This window comes from Mustelus asterias, chromosome 20 (genome assembly GCF_964213995.1).
Source record: "Mustelus asterias chromosome 20, sMusAst1.hap1.1, whole genome shotgun sequence".
Classification (NCBI taxonomy): domain Eukaryota; kingdom Metazoa; phylum Chordata; class Chondrichthyes; order Carcharhiniformes; family Triakidae; genus Mustelus; species Mustelus asterias.
The window spans coordinates 29,438,590-29,463,077 of record NC_135820.1 but is presented as its reverse complement, the minus strand read 5'-3'; the positions used below and the strand labels follow the sequence as shown (position 1 = coordinate 29,463,077).

Sequence of the window (24,488 nt, the reverse complement as noted above, 5' to 3'; positions counted from 1 at the left end):
TATGATCAACATGGTTCAATCATGTATTGTGATTCCTGTTTTCCAGCCTTTTCCCAATTTTTCCCCAACATGTTCGTGGAATATAAAAAGATACTGACATGATAGGTGTTAAATGCTGATCAGTTAAGCTTTGATGTTGATTCCTTGCAGACTGTAAACGATAAGAAATTTAGTAGCCTGTCTTGGCAGAAGATAAAACACTTGAGAAGCCGGCAATGAACAGAAAGCAATTAAAAAACAGAGATCAAAATTGGTCTGGTCAGTCAGGTATCAAATGGAACATTGTGATGAGTCATGAATTTTCTGAGATGGGCCACTTTGCCTTAGACTCTAGGTATGGGATTTGGTCCTTAGTCATACTCTGATGCCTGCTTAACACTTATTATTAATACTACCTCTAAACAGGTTATCGAATACACACATTACTCCTAAGCATGATTCCAATCTCTCTCTCCAGAGAGAGTCACATCATTATCTACATCGTACATTAACATATTATAATGTTGGCACTTCACCTCTCCCCCCCGCCCCAGTATGTTACTCCACATTTTAACAACGTGACCTTATATCTTTAACTATATACCTTACATTTCTGTAATACCCTTTTTAAATCTACAAATTCTAGCCAATTTCAACTCATATTCTTTCCTTTCCCAAGTCCCAGTTCTGGGGGATCCAATCACCCACAATATTCTGGGACCATAGGGAAGATGTCTTCAAGACATGAGAACTTTCTTCTGTATCTAAAAGGACATCATTATTCGCAGAATAGGACAACACTTTATTACAATTGCTGCCAGCATTGCTGGGAAGCAGAGTGTAGATTCTGGGATGGCTGAGCTGCAAGTACAACAAAGTTTGCATTCTGGGGTAGTGCCGGTTGATTGGAAAACGGCTAATGTTACGCCGCTGTTTAAAAAAGGAAGGAGACAAAAGGCGGGTAGCAAAAGGCCGGTCAGCTTAACGTCTGTAGTAGGGAAAATGCTGGAATCCATTATTAAAGAGGAGATAGCAGGGCATCTGGATAGAAATGGTTCGATCAATCAGACGCAGCATGGATTCATGAGGGGAAAGTCGTGCTTGACGAACATGTTGGATTTTTATGAAGATGTGACTAGGGCGGTTGATGGAGGAGAACCGGTGGATGCGGTGTTTTTGGATTTCCAAAAGGCGTTTGATAAGGTGCCCCATAAAAGGCTGCTGAAGAAGATTAGGGCACACGGAGTTGGGGGTAGTGTGTTAAAGTGGATTGGGGACTGGCTATCCGACAGGAAGCAAAGAGTCGGAATAAATGGGTGTTTTTCCGGTTGGAGGAAGGTAACTCGTGGCGTGCCGCAGGGATCGGTACTCGGGCCGCAACTATTTACCATTTATATAGATGATCTGGAGGAGGGGACGGAGTGTAGGGTAACGAAATTTGCAGACGACACAAAGATAAGTGGAAAAGTGAATCGTGTGGAGGACGGAGAAGATCTGCAGAGAGATATGGACAGGCTGAGTGAGTGGGCGAGGATATGGCAAATGGAGTATAACGTTGATAAATGCGAGGTTATACACTTTGGAGGAAATAATAACAAATGGGATTACTATCTCAATGGAAACAAATTAAAACATGCTACCGTGCAAAGGGACCTGGGGGTCCTTGTGCATGAGACGCAAAAGCCCAGTCTGCAGGTACAACAGGTGATCAAGAAGGCAAATGGGATGTTGGCCTATATCGCGAGGGGGATAGAATATAAAAGCAGGGATGTCCTGATGCACCTGTACAGGGCATTGGTGAGGCCGCAGCTGGAATACTGTGTGCAGTATTGGTCCCCTTATATGAGGAAGGTTATATTGGCATTGGAGGGAGTGCAGAGAAGGTTCACCAGGTTGATACCGGAGATGAGGGGTTTGGGTTATGAGGAGAGGCTGAGGAGATTGGGTTTGTGCTCGTTGGAGTTTAGAAGGATGAGGGGGGATCTTATGGAGACTTATAAGATAATGCGGGGGCTGGATAGGGTGGAGGCGGAGAGATTCTTTCCACTTCGTAAGGAAGTTAAAACTAGAGGACACAGCCTCAAAATAAAGGGGGGTCGGTTTAAGACAGAGTTGAGGAGGAACTTCTTCTCCCAGAGGGTGGTGAATCTCTGGAATTCTCTGCCCACTGAGGTGGTGGAGGCTACCTTGCTGAATATGTTTAAAGCGCGGATGGATGGATTCCTGATCGGTAAGGGAATTAAGGGTTATGGGGATCAGGCGGGTAAGTGGTACTGATCAGCCATGATCTTATTGAATGGCGGGGCAGGCTCGAGGGGCTAGATGGCCTACTCCTGCTCCTATTTCTTATGTTCTTAAAGACTTTTCAAAGAAAGATTGATTCAGAGAGAAAGATGGAAGAGAATTGACCTTTGGAACAAGAAGAAAATAACTCAAGACACCCTGAGGAACTTGTTACTCCCTCAAAGGGCACTGGGAAGAACAGAAGAGGAATACTTTTTAACTCCAGGAAGGACAGTCACAGCTGGATCAGCCACTACTTTATCAAAGACTGAAGAGGCATTGAAAGTCCGAGACTGCAATGAACTGAGATGATGAAGGAAAAAAAATGACCAACTTCCTGTAAGGCTGTCAGGAAAAGAAGAAATGATTTCCCAATGATATTTCTGGAGGACTGTCTACTTTCTGTCGGCAATAGTAAGACAGCCACACTTCTGTTTGTATGAAGTTGCTCCACTATTGGCAATGGGAAGATTTGCTGAGAATATGCAGCCAAGACAGCCTCATCTTCTGTGATTGAGAGGAATTTCCTGTCAACAAACAACTCTCGGACAAGGCAGCTGGGAGTTCTGCAGCTTTAGAAGTGCTAAAGATTTTGCCATAGCTTCTGTACTGACCTCCAGCTTTAACATCAAGTTGATGTTCAGCTGGGACTGAAATATGGGTGTCAATTGACTTTTAACCCGGGGAGATATCAGATTTTAGCAGTGCGACCCTCCACAGACTCTGAACTGGACTCAGACAAGGCAGTCTCTGTGGAAAATACTTCACAAACAGCAGGAGATAAAGTAGGCAATGCATCAGTAGATTTGAACGTTGCTCAGCCAGGAAAAGCAAATCTGATTCTTCCAAAAAGACAACAGAGACTTCATCAGGAACATCCATCAACAAGAAAGATGAAAAATTTCCTAGGGCCTCAACCTTCAAGAAATCACTCAGTATTACAAGGGAATGTTGCTCATCACTCTCTAGGAAAAGCCAATTTAGCTCCAGGCAGTCTTCAAGAGGATGGTCACCATCTGCAGCAGTTACTTCGATAGCCATCACCATCAGCTACACTTCATGAAGAACTGAGAGACCCAGGACCCCTGAGTATAGTGGAAGGTGTCCCTGTGAAAAAAATGAACTTACTGCCGAGTGTATAAACTTCTTCAGTTTCTGTCGGCTGAATTTCCACTCTTTCCAAATAAAAAGTTGAAAATTGTTGCATGAAAGACAGTAAAATGATGAGGATCATCTGATTTATCTAGGATTCTCGGAAGTATGCCATGTCACTGCTCAATGGGGATGTACGCTGATTATGAATAGCATGGAGAGAATCAACGATCTGTTGGCCCTCGTAGCTGATAGCAGCAATAATCCTGCTTTTGTTTGGAAGATCAATACTTTCTGGACTCAGTCAAGGCAGTCTCTGTGGAAGATACTTCACAAACAGCAGGAGATAAAGTATTCAATAAATCGGTAGATGTGAACGTTGCTCAGTCAGGAAAAGCAAATCTGATTCTTCCAGTCTTTGATGTCAGGTGGCTGAAGCTGGTCAAGCTCATCTGCAAGATCTTAAATGCAGCTCCAGTACCAATTTTAAAGGTGGTATCAAATCCTTGATCTTGGACTGTAACTGATGTTCTGGATGGAGACCATCTACTTCCCTCAGGAGCTCTGTTATTTAGGTTTTTTTTTTACTTTCAATTTCTTGGTTGGATAGTGTCTCATAAATACTTTCTGGCCTTCAATGTTGATTAAAATTGTTCGATTCAGAGAAAGTGTCCCATTTTACTTTACACTGGAAACATTCCGTACCCCCTGCTGCACCATCCTGGCTTCTATGTTTGTTTATTTGCACCTTTTTGCCCAATTTGGTGGGTTTTCTTGTGGTGGTTGTCCATAGACTACTCAACAAATAGTTTCATGTGTAGTTTTGGAGTTACATTGGGTTAAAGTCCAATTTAGTGCTCAGAATTCACCCATCTGTCACAACCTGAACCACTTACTTGATAACGGGGTACTGTGGTGAGCTGAAATATGTGCCAAAGGGCAGGTTTTTCCAATCTGAATGCCGGTAGGCATGGTCACAACAGCTCTCCAAAGTTTCCGAGCCAGCCCGCAATGATTCTCACCAGTGCCGAGGCCAGAAAATCACAGAAAAAGGCCTTAAGAATGGACTTAGAGTCCATGATGAACTCCTTCGCACTCTGCCTTAGGAGAATGTCATCTGCTACTGGACCTACTGCAGAAAGAAAGGTACTAACTTAAAGATTTGACTCTGTTTCGTGAAGACTTGATGTTTCTCGGTGTTTCTTCAAAAGGAACTCTTCAAAATGCAGCCAATGAAAATACAACAAAACTTACTCCAACTTATAAATGAAAGAAAAGGTTTAGTACAGAAACATCATTACTCCAAACTTGGGGCCTCGCCCTGGGCCACTCCAAGATCCTCACAATTCTACATAGTTCCTTATTTACAGTGAATCAGCTGATCAGCTGATTATTACATCACTCTGTAATTGGTTCCATGTTTTATTGGGTCAGCTGACCCTTACTTCTTGTTCCCATTGGTCACATTACATCCAATACAAAGTTGTCACCGGTTACATTCTAACAAATTCCCCTTTTTTTTCAAAATAATTTAAGACAACCATCCTCTGCTACCAATGTTTCTTCAGAAAGAACTCTTCAAAATGCAGCTAATGAAAATACAACAAAACTTACTTCAACTTATAAATCAAAGAAAGGATTTAATGAAGAAACATCATTACTCCAAACTTAGGGCCTCATCCTGGGCCAGTCCAAGTAGAATTAGACCATTTGGTCCATCGAGTCCACTCCGCCATTCGATCATGGCTGATCTGCACCTCAACCCCATTTTCCTACCTTCCCCCCATAACCTTTCAACCCCATACCAATTAAAAATCCGTGAAGTTGGATGTTGGAGTATATGGATACTCCATAAATGTTCATGTAAGATATAAAAGGTGAATCGAAATTCCTCGCACAATCCAATGGTGTTTTTTTTCTCATGCAGTTTAACCAGCAATGATGACAGTTAGGTACACTCTATATCAGGTTATTTCCTCTACCACCCAAATTCAATCACTGTCTGCACACAGTATTGCATTACAATTGCACGAGTTAAGCATCTGCTAATATATTCTATTAACAGTGGAAAGTATTGTTTCTTGCGCTCTATATAGACAAAGCATACTGTACAAAAGGAAGAAAAGGAGAGAGCGCAGAATGTAATGTTACAGTTATAGCTAGAGTGTAGAGAAAGTCTAAGGATCGCCAAATCTGTAAGAGATTGGATTAGAGCATTGCTAGAGAGTTTAAAAGAGTTAAAATGAAGTTTTAGAAGTATAGAATGAGAGTAAAAGATAGAATTAGAAGAAATGCTGGGCACAGCTTGCAAGAAGTCAACTGGCTCCGGTGCTATCGGGAAATTGGATCTTATTTATCTCTTGTGGGAACTTGGATTGGATTCAATTTATTTAGAATTATGTTTTTGGAGCAAGCAAGGAATGGATTTGGGTTTGCCCAGTCCACTCTGTTGGCTTTGTAACTTTAAGGATGAAGTAAAATATTATTTAAAAAAACTAAATCTGCTAATATTTTCTAACCCTTGATATGACATGACATGTAAAACTGGACTGAATTTCCGGAGATGCATTACAAATGGATTGACATCTCCCCCTTTAATATAGAACGATTGGGACACAAGATGGAATAGTGATTCAAGGCAGGCTCCACAGGACACATGACTCCATAGCTATGTATATGAGAAAATTGTGACATTCCTTTTTTAACACCACTGCCACAAATGGGATTTATATTTAATTACAGCTTACTCACCTTTCTAGATTCCATTGGGATGGAAATACGATTTGCTCCACATTGGCTGTCTCTGGGTCAAGCAAAATGCGAGGCTGCGCAATGAAGCAGGATGTGGCTCCACACGACTTCGAAAGATATACTATAAACAGATTGCTGAATTAATAAGGCATGAATTATAGAAATTACACAGCAGGTTATGCAAGCCCTTTCAGCAGTAACAAGATTTAACATTTTTCGAAAGCAGGGGAGTCATTTGGGAATTAAATATCTGCACTTCAAAAGGAGGAGAAAACATAGGTTAGCTATCTATCACATACTGGATTAAAGAGATGGTACAATAATGGACTACGTAAGACAAATATGACTTTCCACTGACTGGAATATTGAAAATGGATATGTGTCCTGAATATATTGGGGTTCAACAGTAACAGGGCTATGAATGGATTAAAGTTAAGCAACAATCATTTATGCTGAGGCTAAATTGTAATGCAGGCTCTCGTATGCACATCCCAGTGTGGGAATTTATTGTTTATGGAACTAGCTGTCAGCAAGGCAGCTTTACAGTTGCAGTGTGAATTTTTGTCATGCACACGTGTGACCAGATGTTTTTCCATTCGATTAAATGTCTTCGCTGCAGCAGTGGATAAATGCCCAGCCTGGTGCGATATTTAACCTTATGGTATAAGTCCATTTGTACTGAGGAACTGATCTCAGTGAGTCAGTTAGTCCAAATTTTATTCAGTGCTCCTTGTCTATAAATGGGAGGAAGGAAGTTATGGGGGAATGGGTGAGGAACATCCTTGCAAGGTGTCCCTGAAAGAAGGGGAAAGATAAGGTTAGATTCAGCAACAGCAGAGACTGTCTGGGCACACAGATGGAGAATGGCCACTTGGGTGAGGTACATAGGGTTGCTAACTTAGAACTATATCCGAGCAACAGTTACATCCTTGTGATGCCTCGGGAAAGAACATTGGATAGAGAAAAATAAGAACAAAAATATCCTGAATGGGTTTAAAAGTTGCCAGTTGTCAGAATGTGCCTGTAGCCATCTGTAAAGATGCACTTTCACAAATGTCATTCATGGACGCAAAAATAATTTATTGATAAGAATTGTTCAGCAGCCTCATGGCTGCAGCTAGCTCCCTAAATGTCTCTTCCTAGGAGAACTCCACCCACTGGGGTGATTTCCCCACTCTTAAGTTCTCATTGGTCACAAAGGCCAGGTGACCCTTACTCTGGTGTGTTGCCCTTAAAGGGACAATCGCCACACCTCTCAGGACAGACTAAAATGCTTTACAGTACTTTTGTAGTGTAGTCATTGTTGTAATGTATAAAATGATGGCAGCCAATTTGCGCACAGCAAGCTCCCACAATCAACAATGTGATAGTTATCAGTTAGTCCATGTTTTTAGTTTTGCTGTTTGAGGGATAAGGATTTGCCAGAATCTCGGGAAAAACTCTTCAGCCCTTCTTCAAAATAGTGCCATCCGTTTGATAGGGACGATGGGGCCTCAGTTTAATGTGACAACCAAAAGATCGACAGTGCAGCATTCCCTCAGTACTGGCCAGAAGTGTCAGTCTAGGTCTTGTGCTCAAGTCTCTGGAGAAGGACTTGAACCCATCACCACCAACTCAGAGTTAAAGTTTAAACAATTGAGCCACTGATACAAGTACATGGGTGGGTGGGTGCAATTTAGGCTAGTGCCATGCGTAATTGCATTGTTTTCAATGGTAAATAGTATCTCATTTGATATCAGGGTCTGTCAACTCTGATGCTACCTTTGAGGTACTGGAGTTGCTGTAGCAAAGAATAGGATGTGCATTAATACTTGTTTAATAAATTATAGGTTTCTGGGAGTTGCTGGCAAAGACAGCAATTATTTGCCCACTTGGGAAGGTGATGGTGAACCGCTGCAGCATGTGTGTTGGATGCACAATGCTGTTTGGTAGGGTGTTCCATGATTTTGACATAACAATGAAAGGGACAGAGAGAATCGGGGAAAAACTCTCCACTCATTGGAGTCTTACCTTGTCACAGGAGGATATTTGTGGTTGTTGGTGGTGAATCATCTCTGTCTCAGGCTTTCATGGAAGGGGTTCCTCAGGTCCTAGGTCCAAGCATCTTCAGATGCTTTGTCATTGACCTCTCTTCCAACTTAAGGTCAAAAATCGGAGGGTTCACTGATGATTGCATGGTGTTCGGTACTATTTGCAGCTCCCCGGGCCTGGAGGGGGAGAAAGGAGGGGATCACCAGCACCCCCAACGTCCCATCTTCCTCCTCCAGCCTGAGGAGCACCAGCAGCAGGAGGCAGCGGGAGCCGGGCGGATTCCGGGAGTGTCACACGCTGCTCTCACACAGAGCTGGCAGCAGGCAAGAGGGCAGCTGCAAGAGGCAGGTGAGCGTGAAGGATGCCATCCAGCTAGGTGCATTGGGTGGGGGAGGGTGGGGGAGGGTGCCATCTAGGATCATTGGGCGCCATCTGGGTGCATTGGGCTGGGTGGGTGCCATCTGGGTGCATTGGACAGGGAGGGTTCATTGGGCATGGAGGGTGTTATCTGGTGCATTGGGTGGAGAGCGTGCCATCTGGTTGCATTGGGTGTTTAGAGTGCCATCTGGGTGCATTGGGTGCTATCTGGGTACATTGGGCAGTAAGGAGGTGGGTTTGTTGAGCAAGGGAGGGGTGCTATCTGGGTGCAGTGGCAGGGAGGGGACTGGATGTTGGAGTCATTATGTGGGGAGGGTTGTGACATCTGGGTGTGTTGACTAGAGTGTGGTGTGCCAGCTGGTTGTTAATGTGCTGTGTATATTGGGGATGCACCCTATCTTTGAGGTGGCACGGTGACACAGTGGTTAGCGCTGCTGTCTCACAAGTGACAGGGACCCAGGTTCAATTCCTGGCTTGGGGGACTGTCTGTGCAGAGTCTGCACATTCTCCCTGTCTGCATGGATTTCTTCCAAGCACTCCAGTTTCCTCCCACAGTCCAAAGATGTCCTGGTTAGGTGCATTGGCCATGCTAAATTGCCCCCTAGTGTCGGGGGATTAGGGAGGTTAAATACATGGGGTTAGGGGGATAGAGGCTGGGTGGGATTGAAGGGCCAAATGGCATCTTTCTGTACTGTAGGGATTCTATGATTCCTCAAGTACTGAAGCTATCTATGCCACATAGAGCAAGATCTGGACAACGTTCAGGATTTGGTTGAGAAGTGGCAAGTAGCATTCATGACCATCTCCAACAAGAGAAAATCTAACCACTGTCCCTTGACAAACTGAGTCAACTTCTTAACCAATCAGCACCCCTTTAATGGCATTTATAAATTGTTGTGATCATTTGAAATTTGGCATTCTTGTGTTTGTCTTGATGAGTGTAAGTTGGAAAGCTTCGGCAATGTGAGTCTCTTTTCAGCAATATTCAAGTTCTGTATTAGCAAGCTCCTAATGGAATAAATCAAATAGCAGGAAAGTTGAAAAATTTAGGAAGGCAAAGAAAAAAATACCCTGTCAACACAGGGAAGTGCTGAAGTATTTTTGCCAGAATCTGATAAATCACCCAAACAATGATGGAAAGGGCTAAGCTGCTCTTTCACTGGAAGTACAAATATATTGTGAAGGGATCTTTCTTTCTCATTTGGGAACGAGAGCTGTTGTTTGCTCGCCAGCACAGTGGGTATTGAGAAGGTGTGTGCCTTCTTGACTGTGACAATAGTAAATGCATTCAGCTACCCGACTTGCACCTTGAAGCACTTTATTTTACTTCAAGCACCACGACGGCTGCAAACATCAATGCTGCATTAATGGCAGCATTGGACTCAAGTGCTGTAGTGTTTCTCTAACTTGGGAAAAGAGGCTGAGATAAGATAGGGATTCTTTGCCTGCACTGTATCAAACACCATCAACATCCCTGATAAGATGCTCAATGGTGAGCACTACATGCTTACACAGTAGGTTCAATGTTTCCTGCAGAAGTACTTCTTCCACTGATGATGGAAGAATCTAGAAATATATCTGGCTGATGGTAAACCTATTTTAAAATTAGCTTGATGCTGAACAGATGCATGACAGAGAAGAGGTATCATGAGTCTCTACTTCTGACCTTACATTAGCAGTAAGGTCAATGGTGAAGCAGCTGAAAATGGCAGGGCCTAGGACACTACCTGAGGGCCTGAGGAACTGCTGCAGTGGTGTTCTGGAACTTAGACGATTGGCCTCCAACCACACAACCGTCTTTCTTTAACCAGGTATGACTCCCTTGATTGGAGAGCTTTTCCCCCGATTCATGTTGTCCCTTCATCATTGCTGAATCAAAATCTTGGATATCCCTACCAGACACCATCGTAACAGTTCAACACCACCTTCTTGAGGGCAATTCAGGAAGTGCAGTGACTGCTGACTTTGCCAGAAACTAGTGACAGTATGTCATGTCGCCAAGTTGTATTTTATACTGGCACACCAGCAAAGTATTTGGGTATCTTCTGAATGCACTGTCATAACTTGCCAAGGCTTCTTTTGGCATCATGGGGGTTACCATTTACTATCAACATCCAGGCAGTTACTATTGATCAGAAACTGAACTGGACTAACCACATCAATACTGTGGCTACAAGATCAGGTTAAGGGCTAGGAATTCTGAGGTAACTGTCCACCATCTACAAGATACAAGGCAGGAATGTGATGGAATAATCTCCACTCGTCTGGATGAGTGCAGCTCTAACAACACTCAAGAAGCTCGATATCAACCAGGATAAATGATTGGTACCTTTTTTCACACACATTCACTTCCTCCACCACCGATGAACAGTGACAGCAGTACCATCTACAAGATGCACTGCAGGAACTCACCAAGCCTCCTCAGACGGCACCTTCCAAACCAATGACCATCTAGAAGGACAAGGGCAGCAGATACATGGGAACACCACCACCACCTGGAAGTTCCCCTTCAAGTCACTCACTATCCTGACTTGGAATGATATCGCTGTTCTTTCACTGTCACTAGATCAAAATCCTAGAACACCCTCCCTAACAATAGTGTAGGTTTACCTACATCACATGAACAACAGGGGTTCAAGATGGCAACTCATCACCACCCTCTCAAGGGCAGTTAGGAAAAGGCTATAAGTTCTGGCCTAGCCAGTGACACCCACATTCCATGAATGAATTTTAAAAAACACAATCCTGTGACTTCCATCACTGAGAAGCGAACACCATCACTGACAAATTCTTCACAAAACATACATCATTCTGACTTGGGCATATGTCACTATTCCTTCATCATTGCAAGGTCAAAATTCTAACCCACCTATTTAACAGTATGTGGTGAATACCGTTACCATGCAGTTCAAGCAGAAGACTTGGCACCATCTTCTGAAGAGCATCTTCTGATAGGCCATTATTACTGGCTTTGCCACATCCTGAATTAATATGAAATGTAAAGCTCCTGTTACAAGGATGTCAGTGGAGAATGCAAGAGGTGGGAATTTCTGCTTCTTGCCATGATGTTTTCATTCCTATTCAGTAGACTGAGCCCTGTAGGTGTTCTTAGTGACTCTTCGAAATTTACCAATGAAGCTATTGCGTTTCCCATTGATTTTTAGACAACTTGATGAATTACACAGATTTCCATTGGGTTTGTGGAATTTCAGAGGCCAGTAACCTTGCTTGACCTGTGAAAATTTCCATTTTGTGACTTAAGTGAGAAGGCTTGTTGTCCTAAAGCAGTCTGAACCACGAACTCCCTTGGCCAAGATAAGAAATGAACCTTCTTTATACCTTTCAGGGCCTCAGGAAGTCCAAAAGTGTTTTACAGCTGAAGAAGTACTCCTGAAGTGTAGTCACTGTTGTAATGTAGGGAAACACAGCAACCAATTTTTTAACACCCTAAACTCCTACAAACAGTAATGAAGGAATGACCCAATAATTCATTGTCAATGATGCTGCTTGAGGGATAAATATTGGTCAAGATGCCAAGAAGCACTCCATTGTTCTTCAAAACAATGCCATGAAATGAATCTCTCTCTGCCTGAGAGAGCTGACAGATCTTGGGTTTACATCCCAATGTTTGACAGGCATGAGCTCCCTTAAGCGCTGAAGTAAGAGCCTTGATTATGTGCTCAAATATCTGGAGAAGGACTTGAACCCACAACCTTCTGGCTCAATGATGAGAGTGCCACCCAACACTGAGCCATGGCAAATCAGCTCAATATTGTGTTGTGCTCCTGTTGCAAATCCTGAGCATAAAGCTGGACACAAGTGGATGCAACACTCATATGAAAGATAGTGGGCTCACAAGCAAAATCCTCCTACTCTGAGTGTACTCACTATCACATCCCTGCCCTTTCCAATTCCCTGCTGTCGACCAAGATCAGATATCATGCCACCTTCTCACGGCAGGTCTCTGCCATTTGGTTGAAAACAATGCAGAAGGAATTTTCCCGCTGCACATGTGTGCGTTCATATAATTTAATTAATTTCACAGAAATGTTCAGCAGCTCAAGCTAAGTTGCAATTGCAGATTGCATTTGCATTGACGTGCTATCAAGTAGCGTTAGAATTTTGTTGTCAGGATTTTAACAGCTTTGTTACTGATTACAATTTGATTGCTTCCAAATAAAGGAAAATATGATTCAAATATGCATAGGAAAACTCGCATTTATACAGCACAGTGCAAAACCTTATAAGACACCCTAAAACACTTTACAGTCAAGGAACCTCATTTGAAATATAATTATTGCTGCAATGTAGAAAAAACATTGCAAGAGTCAATTTGAGCACAGTATATTCCCATGAACAGCAATGTGATAATGATCAGAAAACCTGTTGTTAGGTATTGTTTAATATTAACAATGACATCAGAGAGAACACCCTTGCTCTTCAAAATGTTGCAATTGCCCCTCCCCTAAAGAGAAATGGGGCCTCTGCTTGCCATCTTATGTAAAAGGTAAAACACCTGACAGTTTAACAATCCACTGCACAATGTGTTAACCTACATTGTGTGCTCAAATTTCTGAAGTGGGACTTGAACCTATGACCTAGTGACTCAGAAATGAGGTGCTATCACTGGGCTATAGCCATGACATTAGCTCCAAGTAGAATTTGCACTCCTAAGCACTCTGTGGGCCAAAATGCCTTCTTCCTGTGGAGAAAAGACTATGATCCTGAACCAGCTGAATATTGAGCAATTGGAAACACAAGGAAATCTGGCAAGCCTTGCCATGTGGAGCAAGGCTTGTTGATTTAATTTAACAAATCTCATTCTGCGCTCTGCAAGGTAAAATTTCAGGGTTCCATTCGGCATTAATGAAGAGCCAGAGTTGAGACGAGGTGAAATTCTTTTGTGCAGAGTTTCAATGATCAGGGATGCTCTGCACTAAACAGTAAATTTCAAAAAGGAATTGAAGGTTACTTTATTTGCAGCTAAAGCTATTTCAGAAAGAGTAGAGGGTGAAGGACTAATCTATCAAGGAACCAGGACAATGGGCTGAATGTTCACCTGTGGACCGTGTGATTTGAATTCAGTCCATTTGCTTGTTTGATTTTCTCACTAATTTTCTCTTTCCTGAAAGTTGGTGACCCCTTATTTCAAGACATTTATTTTGGGGTCAAGATTGATCTCAAAAACAAGGCCATGTGGAATGGATGGGGCCATTTTAGCATTTCTGAGCAACTTAATTGCAGAATTACTTGAATGACTAATTGAACCACAGAGTTCATCTGCACTGAAATAATTAATACCCATTCTCATTGCGATAGAATATCTAGGAAATGGAAGGTGTGCAATGTCTGTGTATGGTGTGATATATGTGTGTGTGCATGGTATGTGGTGCTTGTGTATGATGTTTACTGTGTATGAGATATGTGCATGAGCGTGTGCAAGAGTTCATGTGTGAGAATGAATTATATTACTATGATAAGTAGTGAAGCAGTTAGGGTTGTGTACCTACACATACATGCGCACATGTGCACAAACATCCACATGAACACACAGATGGACACACATGCATGCGCATGCACCCGCACACACATGAATACCCAGAAACACGAACACACACACACATGAACACACACACAAAAGAGCACATGCACACAAATGCATACACATGAACAGAAACATGCAAACACACACAACAAACGCAACAGACATGAATACACAATCACACATAACAAACATGAATACACACATACATGAACACAAAGACACATACATGAACATACACATATGCAAAGCATGTACAAACACACACATACATCACACACACCAGACACTCCACAGGCTACAAAGAACCTTCAGATACAAAGATAATGATGCAGAGATATTCAGATATTTGAAGTTGAATTGAAAATGTATCAGCAGTCTGAACTGAATATCACCAAGATCTCCACAGACCTCTAAACCTGATAGTTAAACTGGCACAAACTCTGAAATCTTGCCAATTAAGACAGTCTTAATGAATTGCAAGCTACAGTTGTATATCTGCCCTGCTTGATTTGGCATGAAGACAAAACTATCCTTCAAACTATAACTTTTCTTTCTGACCATGTGTCCAGTTTCATTCATCTGGAAATTACTTTCCCTCAATTTACCCGCTGCTGCATTAAAGTGAGTTATACCATGCTTTTCATCATGTTTAAATAGCTGTTGTAATATCCTGAAAGGAGTGCAGACCAGTAAGTAGAGAAACAAAATAACCTACTTATTAACAATAAAAAACTATGTGCAGAGAATGAGAACGATGCTACCATTACTTTAACTCTGCCTCCTAGAACTGCCTGGGAGAGCTCGTGCTCAGCACCAGGATCCGCGTGCTACAGCCCGATTGGCTGAACAGCTCATATGACCCTCCAAAACCTCGTCGCTTAAAGGGGCTCACTACTATTTCCCTCCCCCATTAAGTACCTTTTATAGCCCATACCATCAAAAGTTAAACCATTTACAACATAACACCATAAATGAATTTTTTAGCACAGTCCATTATAAAGTTAGTCTCTCAGAGAATTTCCTCTCCCCTTCGCAGCGATGTGTCTTATCAGTAGTGGCAGAATTGATTTCGCTTCCAGAAATTGAACTTCCAACTTGTAAAGCTGCATCAGTACAATCACTTCTCCAGTTCCCACAGGATCATTCCTAGATCCTTCCTCAGGCTTATTTTTTTCATACTGCTTTCAGCCACAACATCACTGGTGGACACACTCAGAAAGGTCTGTCCCACTGGTTCTCTATGTGACTCCCTTCTTCTCAAGTGATGTAGATGCTTCTTCAATCTTTTGCCCTGAACTTCTACTTTATATGATACTGTGCTCAACCTGACAATGACAACATCTGGGACCCAATTCTGACCCATTACAAAATTTTTAGCATACACTAGACCATTCACCTCAAATGATCTCTCAGTAGAATCATGATGTTTCTTTTCCACAAGCTGCTTTGCCTCCACCCTCCCTGCCAAGTTTGGAAACACCAGCTCCAGCCTGGATTGAATACGTCCACTCATCAGCAACTTTGCAGGGGTTACTCGAGTGGTCACATGGGGCATCATTCTATAGATAATAAGAAAATGCGGTAATTTGGTCTATAGGAATACTGGTGGTTACTTTTTCATGGCTGTTTTAAAAGTTTGCACAGCCCTCTCTTCCAATCTATTTGAGGATGGGTGGTAATGTGCAGTATGTATATGCTTACTTCTGTTCACTGTCATGAAATGCTGCAACTCCCATGCTGTCCCATTGTCCAAAACTAGCATCTCCAGCAAACCATGGGTGGTGAAGGTTTGCTTTAACATTTTCATTGTTGCTAAATAAAGCTCGTAAACTTCATTTCATAGGTGTCTAGCCATTTTGAGTGTGTGTCCACAAGAGTAGGAACATGGTCGCCAAGATTGGGCCTACAAAATCAATGTGGAGTCATGCCCATGGCCAACCTGGGCTGTCGATTACAACTTTTGTTGTACTTGGCATTGGTCACACTGTTTAACTGTACTTTCTATGTTTGCCTTTAACCCGGGCCACCATATGTAGCTGCGAGCCAACATTTTCATCTCCGACTTCTCTGGATGGACGCTGTGTTGCTCCTCCAATAATAACTTCCTGCCTGGCATGGGGATGACCACCATCGCTCCCCACAGAAGGACGCCATCTTCACAACTCAATTCATCCTTCACCAGCCCATGAAAAACCATATACTTAACAATGGACAATATCTAATCCACCTGGGTCCCATATTTGATCTGTTGCAACGACATGGGTAGCATGTTGAGGAAATTCAAGGCAAGGACAATTTATTGTGGCAGTGATGGGGGTGGCATACTTTCTGGTCATGGGAGTTGGTTCTAGTTATCTGCATTTGATATTTGTGTCCCCGGTCTGTGTTGGAAGGTATATTCATAAGCAGCCATCAATAAAGCCCATCACTGTACCATAGAATAGAATACCTACAATACAAAATGAGGCCATTCAGCCCATCAAGTCTGTATCAACCACAATCCCACCTAGGCCCTATTCCCATTACCCCACACATTTACCTTGCTAATCCCCCTGACACTAGCAGCAATTTTAGCATGGACAATCAACCTAACTCGCACATCTTTGGACCTCACAGATGCTATTGGAAGGATGGATTTAATTTCTCAAAATATGCCTAACAGAGGTTTATGATCAGTAATTATGGTGAAATGTCACCTGTAAACATTTTGGTGGAATTTCTTTATTCCAAAGATGATGACCAACCCTTCTTTCTCGACCTATCAGTATGCCTTTTCTGTATCAAGTTAAGAATCCTTGAAGCTTCGCCGATGGTCCTTTATAACCTGTCCTCCATTTTATTTGATAAGAGAGCTCTAATTCCATATGGAGATGCATCACAATTGAAAATAATTTCTTTTGAAGGGTCAAAAAGGCAGGATGACTGCAGGGTTTGCACCCTCCCCACGCCCCACCCCCGGTCTGAAGGTTCCGTTTTGCTTGTCTTCCAGTACCATCTCTGGTGTTTTTGTTAATAATGCATGTAGAGGTGCCAATATCACAGAAAAGTTTGGAATAACCATTCCGTAATAATTTACCATTTCAAGAAAAGATTTTAATTCTGGTACATTCCTTATGGCTGGTACTTCTTTATGGCCCTAATTTTATCTTCCGTCGAATGCAACCTTTTTGCATCTACTCTAAACCCGAAATAAGTCATGTTCTTTCCAGTAAAGGTGCATTTCTATCTCTTTAATCTTACTCCAGTTTTATAGAACCCTTTTACAACCTCCTCTAGGTTGGTCAGATGTTCCTCCTCTGTGGTTCCCATGATTAGCTCATCTTCTAATAGACTTTCCATTGTGTGTTGAAAGATTGCACAAGCTGATGAGATACCAAATGACAGTCTGGTGTACTGGTAAAGGCCCTGGTTTATGCTAATAGTGTCAAATTCCCTGGATGCATCATCCGGTTCCAGCTGTTGGTTGCATGGCTCAAGTCTAATTTAGTGTAAGTTATACTTCTAGCTAGCTTGGTCTACAGGTCCTCTATTTTAGTTATAGGATACCTGTCCAATTGTGCCACCTGATTGACTGTTAGTTTATAGACCCCACAAATTCATAAGGTCTTACCTGGCTTATGTATTGGGTCTTTTCTGGGCTGGCAAGAAGTAATTAGATGTAACTAGATGTAACACAAGGTTCAATCCTCAGGTCCCAACTATTTACAATCTATATAAATGATTTGGATGCAGGAATAGTAGTACCATAGCTAACTTTGCAAATGACACTAAAATAGGTAGAATAATAAGGTGCAAATAATAAATTTATCAAGTCAATGTGCAAAAATTGGCAGATGGGGTTTAACGTGAATAAATGTGAGGCTATCCATTTTGGTAGGAGAAGTACAAAGACAAATTATTATCCAAATAGAGAGAAATTTCAAAGTGCTTCAGTGCAGAGGAATCTGGGTGTTCTCATGTATGAATCACAGAAAACTAGTACACACGTGCAGCAGGTAATAATGAAGGCATATGACATTTTGGCATTTATTGCTAAATGAATACAATATAAAAGTAGTGAAGTGTTGCTGCTACTGTACAAAGCATCAGTGAAACAGTACTTAGATGATTGTGTACTGTTTTGGTCCCTTGAGGAGGGATATAGTTGCACTGGAGATGGTTCAGAGGAGGTTCACTAGATTGATTCCAGAGATGAGGAGTTTAGCTTATGAAGAGCGATTGGGCAGTTTAAGCCTAAACTCTCTGGAGTTTAGAAGAACTGGGCGGCACAGTGGCACAGGGGTTAGCACTGCTGCCTCACAGCTCCAGGGACCTGGGTTCGATTCTCGGCTTGGGTCACTGTCTGTGTGGAGTTTGCACGTTCTCCCCGTGTCTGCGTGGGTTTCCACCGGGTGCTCCGGTTTCCTCTCACACTCCAAAGATGTGCAGGTTAGGTTGATTAGCCATGATAAAATTGCCCTTGGTGTCCCAGGATGCATAGGTTTAGAGGGATTAGTGAGGTAAGTATGTGGGGTGACGGGGATAGGGTCTGGGTGGGGTGGTTGTGGATGCAGACTCGATGGGCCGAATGGCCTTCTTCTGCATTTTAGGGTTTCTATGATTCAATGGACAAGAGGGTATCTAATTTAGGTGCACAAGTTGATAAGGAGGATTGACAAAGTAGACGTGGAGAGGATGTTTCATCTTGTAGAACAAGAAGTTATAGTTTTAGGGTAAGTGGTAGCAGATTTCAAACAGCGATGAGGAGAAATTACTTCTCTCAAAGGATCATGAGTCTGTGGAATTCACAACCCTCGAGCATGGTGGATGTTGGGACTTTGAGTAAAAGGGAAGGAGTGCAGTTTGAAGGCCTGTGGTGAATGGGCAGGAAAATGGAGCTAAGGCTGAGGTGAGACCAGCCATGATCATCTTAAATAGCAGAGCAGGCTCGACGGGGTAAATTGCCTATTCCTGCTCCTAGTTCTTATGATAATTATGACGCAATGGGACCTGCCCTCTCCCAAACTGCACGGACTTGATAATGCCAAATCTTCTAACCTTCTAAGTTCAGTTTCCACCACCTCATGCAGTGAATAAAGTGCAGGTCTTGCTCTGTAAATTTTTGGTGTAGCCTCTGGATGTACATAAATTTTGAGTTTCAAGCCTTATATTTTGCCTAGTTCTTCTTAAAGTACCTCCTGGTATCTCCTGAGAACGTCATGTAGATCTCCTTGAATTTTAAAAATTTCGAGCCAATTTAATTTTATTTCCTGAAGCTAATTTCATCCCATCAAGTTTGGCCTTTGGCTCCCAACTACAGTGAAAGGCAGTTGTGCAGACTGCTGTTTGAAACGTGCAGGTGCTGTTGTTGCTCCCAAAATCCATATTGCCTCCCCGTATACGTCACTGTTACAAAGGGGAAGGTTGATCTCCTCTCTGAGAACTAACACTCAGCCACTCAAAGAGAAGTACCTCCCTTGATAAGCTGTTAAAATGTGTGAGGGAAGGGAATAATATTTTCACTAAGCAACTTTTAGTGGTTAAATCAAAATAACTACTTGAGACTCTGAAAAAACAAGTAACACTTTATTTGTCTAACTAACAGTAAACAGGTTAACTAAACTGTTAACAAACCAAATAAAACACTAATCTAATGGAATGCTGTTTAGATCATTACAATTCCAATTTATTAACAAACAATAGAATTTCTAGTCGCTCTCAAAATATATATAACCAGATTTTTGTGGTTTTCAGAGTATTCTGCCTTGTTTCATCTGTCTGGAATCTCTATCTCCTTTTGCTATCTTCACTGTCTTCTGTTGGTACCTTTGCGATTGAGATGAGGCTTTCTTTTAAGACATAAATTCAGCTATGAACAATTCAGCAAATCTCTCTCTCTCTCAGAGGTGAGAATTGTGGTACTTGCTGGCAGATAGAGACAGTAGCTGTCTTCTGGCTCTGTGGAGCTGGGAGCTGTTCTTAAAAACCTGATGACATACCGAAAATCCCCACAATAGGATTGCTTTACAGGTTACCAAAACATCAAATTCAAATCTGATAGGCTGCTGCTATTCAAATTTTAAATTGATTGGTTAAAATTCAAAACATATTCTGATTCAAATGCCTGAAGTCCGTTACAAAGGCAACCCTGCTGTTTTGCCTCTGATACATTGTTTCAGTCTGTGTTCTCAGTGTACCTGCATCTTTTTTAAAAACACAATTTCTTTTTAAAAGAACTATGAAATTTTACAACTCTTTTTTTAATTTTACAAACACTAACTTCACCAGCAAAGATTTTTAATCACGGGCTGGGTCCCTCTATGTAAATATTGTTAATCACTTGTACTGAGTTTTCTCCTCAGTAATTATTCCACAGTTAAGCATTAGGGAACACAGCTCTTTATTATGTCTACTCGCTCCACACTCCAAACGTTGACTGCTCACACAAGGTGGTTCTCAACAGCTCACCCCATGCCTGAGGTCACATGACCCGTTCCCTCAAAGGGACTATTCCCCAACATACATAACACTTCTCCCATCAAAATAACAACCCATCCCATCCCCATACAGCAACAGAATATTCAACTATTTACATACAATTGCGCATTTTTATAGCATACAGATGTTTGGTGTAGAGCTCACAGCATACTTACAGTACAATACAATCTATGGTTCATTCCCCACCCTATCCATCCTACATAGATAAGATCAACCTGTCAGGGGATGATGATCCTGTGGGGTTGTTTCCTGGAGAGTGGAACTGGTTTTAAGATCCTTTCTGGCAAGTGTGGTCTCTATGAACCCACCAAAGGTAACTCCTCTCACCGCACATCGTCAGTCACTAATATCATGTTCCCCATCCCCTCAATAACCAGAGGAGCTGTTGATTCCAGGACTCCCTCTCCTAATACCTCCACTGGAACCATTCAGAATGCCTCTGAGGTTTTAGGTAGGCTCCCTACCCTTTGGTGTGGGGCTGCCGACAGTTGGTCATGTTATTGCATAAGGCAGAGAAGAAGCTAGGAACCATAATGAAGGTACCGAGCCCAGAAAACGTGCCCCAGCTGAGGTCTTTCCTGGGACTCATAAACCAACATGGCAAGTTTGTGCCTGATGTGGTGACAGTTTTGAAATGCCTGCATCATTTGTTGATGAATGGACAGGCATGGCAGTGGGTGCCGGTGTGTGCGAAGGATAACCAAATAGCAAAGAAGTAATTGAAAGAGCCTTAGTCTAGCTGGGCCTTAGTCCATTTTAACTCCAAGCTACCTCTGCAGCTGACCTGTGATGGTCGCCATATGCCGTAGGAGTGATGATAGCTCATGTGATGCCAAATGGAGAAGAGAGGCCCATTGCATTTGCATCAAGATCCCTCTCGAAAGTGGAAGAGGAGGCACTGGGCATCGTTTTCAACATTTTCAAGTTTCACCACCATCTGTATGGCAGGAACTTTGTTTTGCTGACGAACCATAGACACTGACCAAGATTTTGGAATCTCACTCAGGGATACAAAGTATGGCCAAAGCTTGGTTGCAGAGGTGAGCGTTGATATTGTCAGGCCACTCATATGAAATCCGTTATTGACAGTTTGAACAACATGCAGGTGTGTTATCCAGATTACCATTGCCATGTCAAAGAGAGGTCCCAGACAAGATTATCCAGATCATGTAGAGGGGGATAAGGTGCCCATTACAGCTGCTATGGTGAAACAAGCTACAAGGAAAGATCCCATTCGATCTGGTCCGCAAGGGGCAAACAATTCAACTGAAGGATCCAGAACTGAGACCATATTTATGTCGACAGTGGGAACTCTCGGTGCAGGAGGTTGTTTGTTTTGGGGCATGTGAGTCATCATTCCCCATTCCTCGAGAAGGAAAGTATTCAAGTAATTGCACCATAGGCACCCAGGGGTGGTGTGGCTGAATGTGATGGCCTGCAGCTATGTGTGGTGGCCAAACATTGATGCCTGCATTGAGGAAAAAGTAGGTTCATGCGATTCGTGTGCCAAGATTAGAAAGGTACCTCCTGTGATGCCATTGCACCCATGGGAATAGCTGAAGAGGCTTGGGAGATTTGGCGGGACCAATAGAAGGCCAGATGCTGTTGATGGTCGTTGACAAACATTCAAAGTGGCCAGAAGTGATATGGATGAAATCAACGACCTTAAAAGTGACATTGGCCAAACTCGATGACATGTATACCAGGTTTGGATACCCAAACTAGCTTCTCAGTGACAATGGGCCACTGTTTATGTCAGGGGACTTGGAAGAGTACATGGCACTGGCATTCGCCATGTGAAGCCTGTGCCGTTCCACCCAAAGAAAAATGGGCTAGCGGAACATTTTGTACAGTCTGTGAAGCACTTCATGGAGTGTTTACAGGGGTAGGGGTCATTGATGCAAAGATTGAACCAGTCCTTGAACATTTACAGGAATACCACCCATGCAACGATGAAATTCTCCCCAGCGGTGTTGATGTTTCAGAGACAGTTGTGCACAATGTTTGATCTTTTGAGGCCTGATGAGACGAGATGAGTGGTGGAGAGGAACCAGGAGGCACAGATAGGTCGTTGAGCTGGACATCCCAAGCTGAGGGTATTTCAGAAGGGAGACCTCATATTGGTCAGAAACTATGTTTCGGGAGAGAAGTGGGTTCAGGCTGTGGTTTTAGCCAAGGCAGGGCCATTGTCTTAAACAATAAAAACTCAGGACAAGTTAGTGTAGTGCCAACATGCAGACCAACTGTTGGCAGCCCCACAAGGGGTAGAGACTCCACCTACAAGTTCGGAGGCATTCCGAACGGTGCCAGTGGAAGTACCAGGAGAGGATGGCTTGGAATCGACGGCTCTCCATTTACTGAGGGAACTGGGAACTCGACATTGATGACTGGTGACATGCGGGAAGAGGAACTACAGTTGGTGTTTTCATCCTGACCTCACTCACTGGAGAAGAACCTAAGGCCAATTCCAGTTCCCAGTAAACAACCCCCATGAGATCATCCTGACAGGTTGATTATGTCTATGTAAGATGGACATCAGGAACTAACTATAGACTGTACCATACTGTAAATATATTACGGGCTCTTCACCAAGTTTTTTTATTATGTACTGTACAATTCTATGAAATAATTTTAGTATGTTGTTGCAGTTATGAGGGATTGTTATTTAGAGGGGAGGAGTGTTATGTATGTTGGGGCATAGCCCCTTTAAGGGAATTAGTCAACTGACCTGGGATGTGGGGTGAGCTGTTAGGATCCACCCTGAGTGGGCAGTCAACATTTGGAGTATGGAGCGAGTAGACTGAATAAAAGACCTGGTTTCAGATTCCAGCATCTTCAATAATTTGCTTTTATCTTGTGTTCCCTGATGCCCAGCTGTGGAGTAGTTATTGAGGAGACACCTCAGTACTCAGAGATTTAACACTACTGATTACTTTGACTTCAGCTCCTAGATTGCCTGGGAGAGCCCATGTTCAGTGTGAGGATTCGCATGCTTCAGTCCGATTGGCTGAACGAGACACATGACCCTCTGAAGCTCATCCCTTAAAGGGGATCACTACTATAATCACTCAGATCTAGAGCTCTCAAACTGATAGTTAAACTGGCATAATCTCTGAAATCTTGCCAATTAAGAATCTTAATGAATTGAAAGCTACAGTTGTAGTCTGCCCTCCTTGATTGGCATGAAGACAAAACTGTCCTTGGAACTGTAACTTTTTCCAACCATTTGCACAATTTCATTTATATCTGGAAATTGGTCTCCCTCATTTTATCTGCTGCTGCATTAAAATCAGTTGTACCGTGCTTTTCATCATCCTTAAATAGCTGTGTTTTTGAAGTTCACAAACCTCAGGTTTAGGAATTCTGGATGGCTAATTTGGTTTAATGGCAAAGACAAAATCATAGAATCATAGAATCCTACTGTGCAGAAGGAGGCCATTTGGCCCATCGAGTCTGCACCAATCACAATCCCATCAAGGCCCTTTACCCATAACCTCATGCATGTACCTTAGCTAGTCCCCCTGACACTAAGAGGCAGTTTAGCATGGCCAATCCACCTAACCCACACATCTTTGAACTATGGGAGGAAACCGGAACACCCGCAGGAAACCCACACAGACATGGGGAGAATGTGCAAACTCCACACAGAAAGTGACCCAAGCCGTGAATCGAACCCGGGTTCCTGGCGCTGTGAGGCAACAGTGCTAACCACTGGCCAAAAATGTATGCCAATTAGTGGCAGACAGCAGTTTGCTTGGAACTGGAAGCAAACATTCTGTCTTCCTGAAAGAAAAACCTGGAAGTCCAGCTTTAGAGCCACACTCCACAGCCACAGACTGGACATCACACCACTCAGTTTTTGATTGGCAAAGCAGTTGGATAGTTACTAAAGGATACTGTTCCTGTTTGGCAAATACGGAAAGCAGTGTTTCTGGCAGATCTTTCCTGGGTT

At 42.7% G+C, this 24,488-nt stretch overlaps 1 protein-coding gene across 1 annotated transcript in view; it reads left to right on the top strand.

Moving 5' to 3' along the window:
• The window catches only part of cdh22 (cadherin 22), a 767,168-nt gene that overhangs the window by 331,566 nt on the left and 411,114 nt on the right, over positions 1–24,488 (top strand). The window lies entirely within an intron of this gene.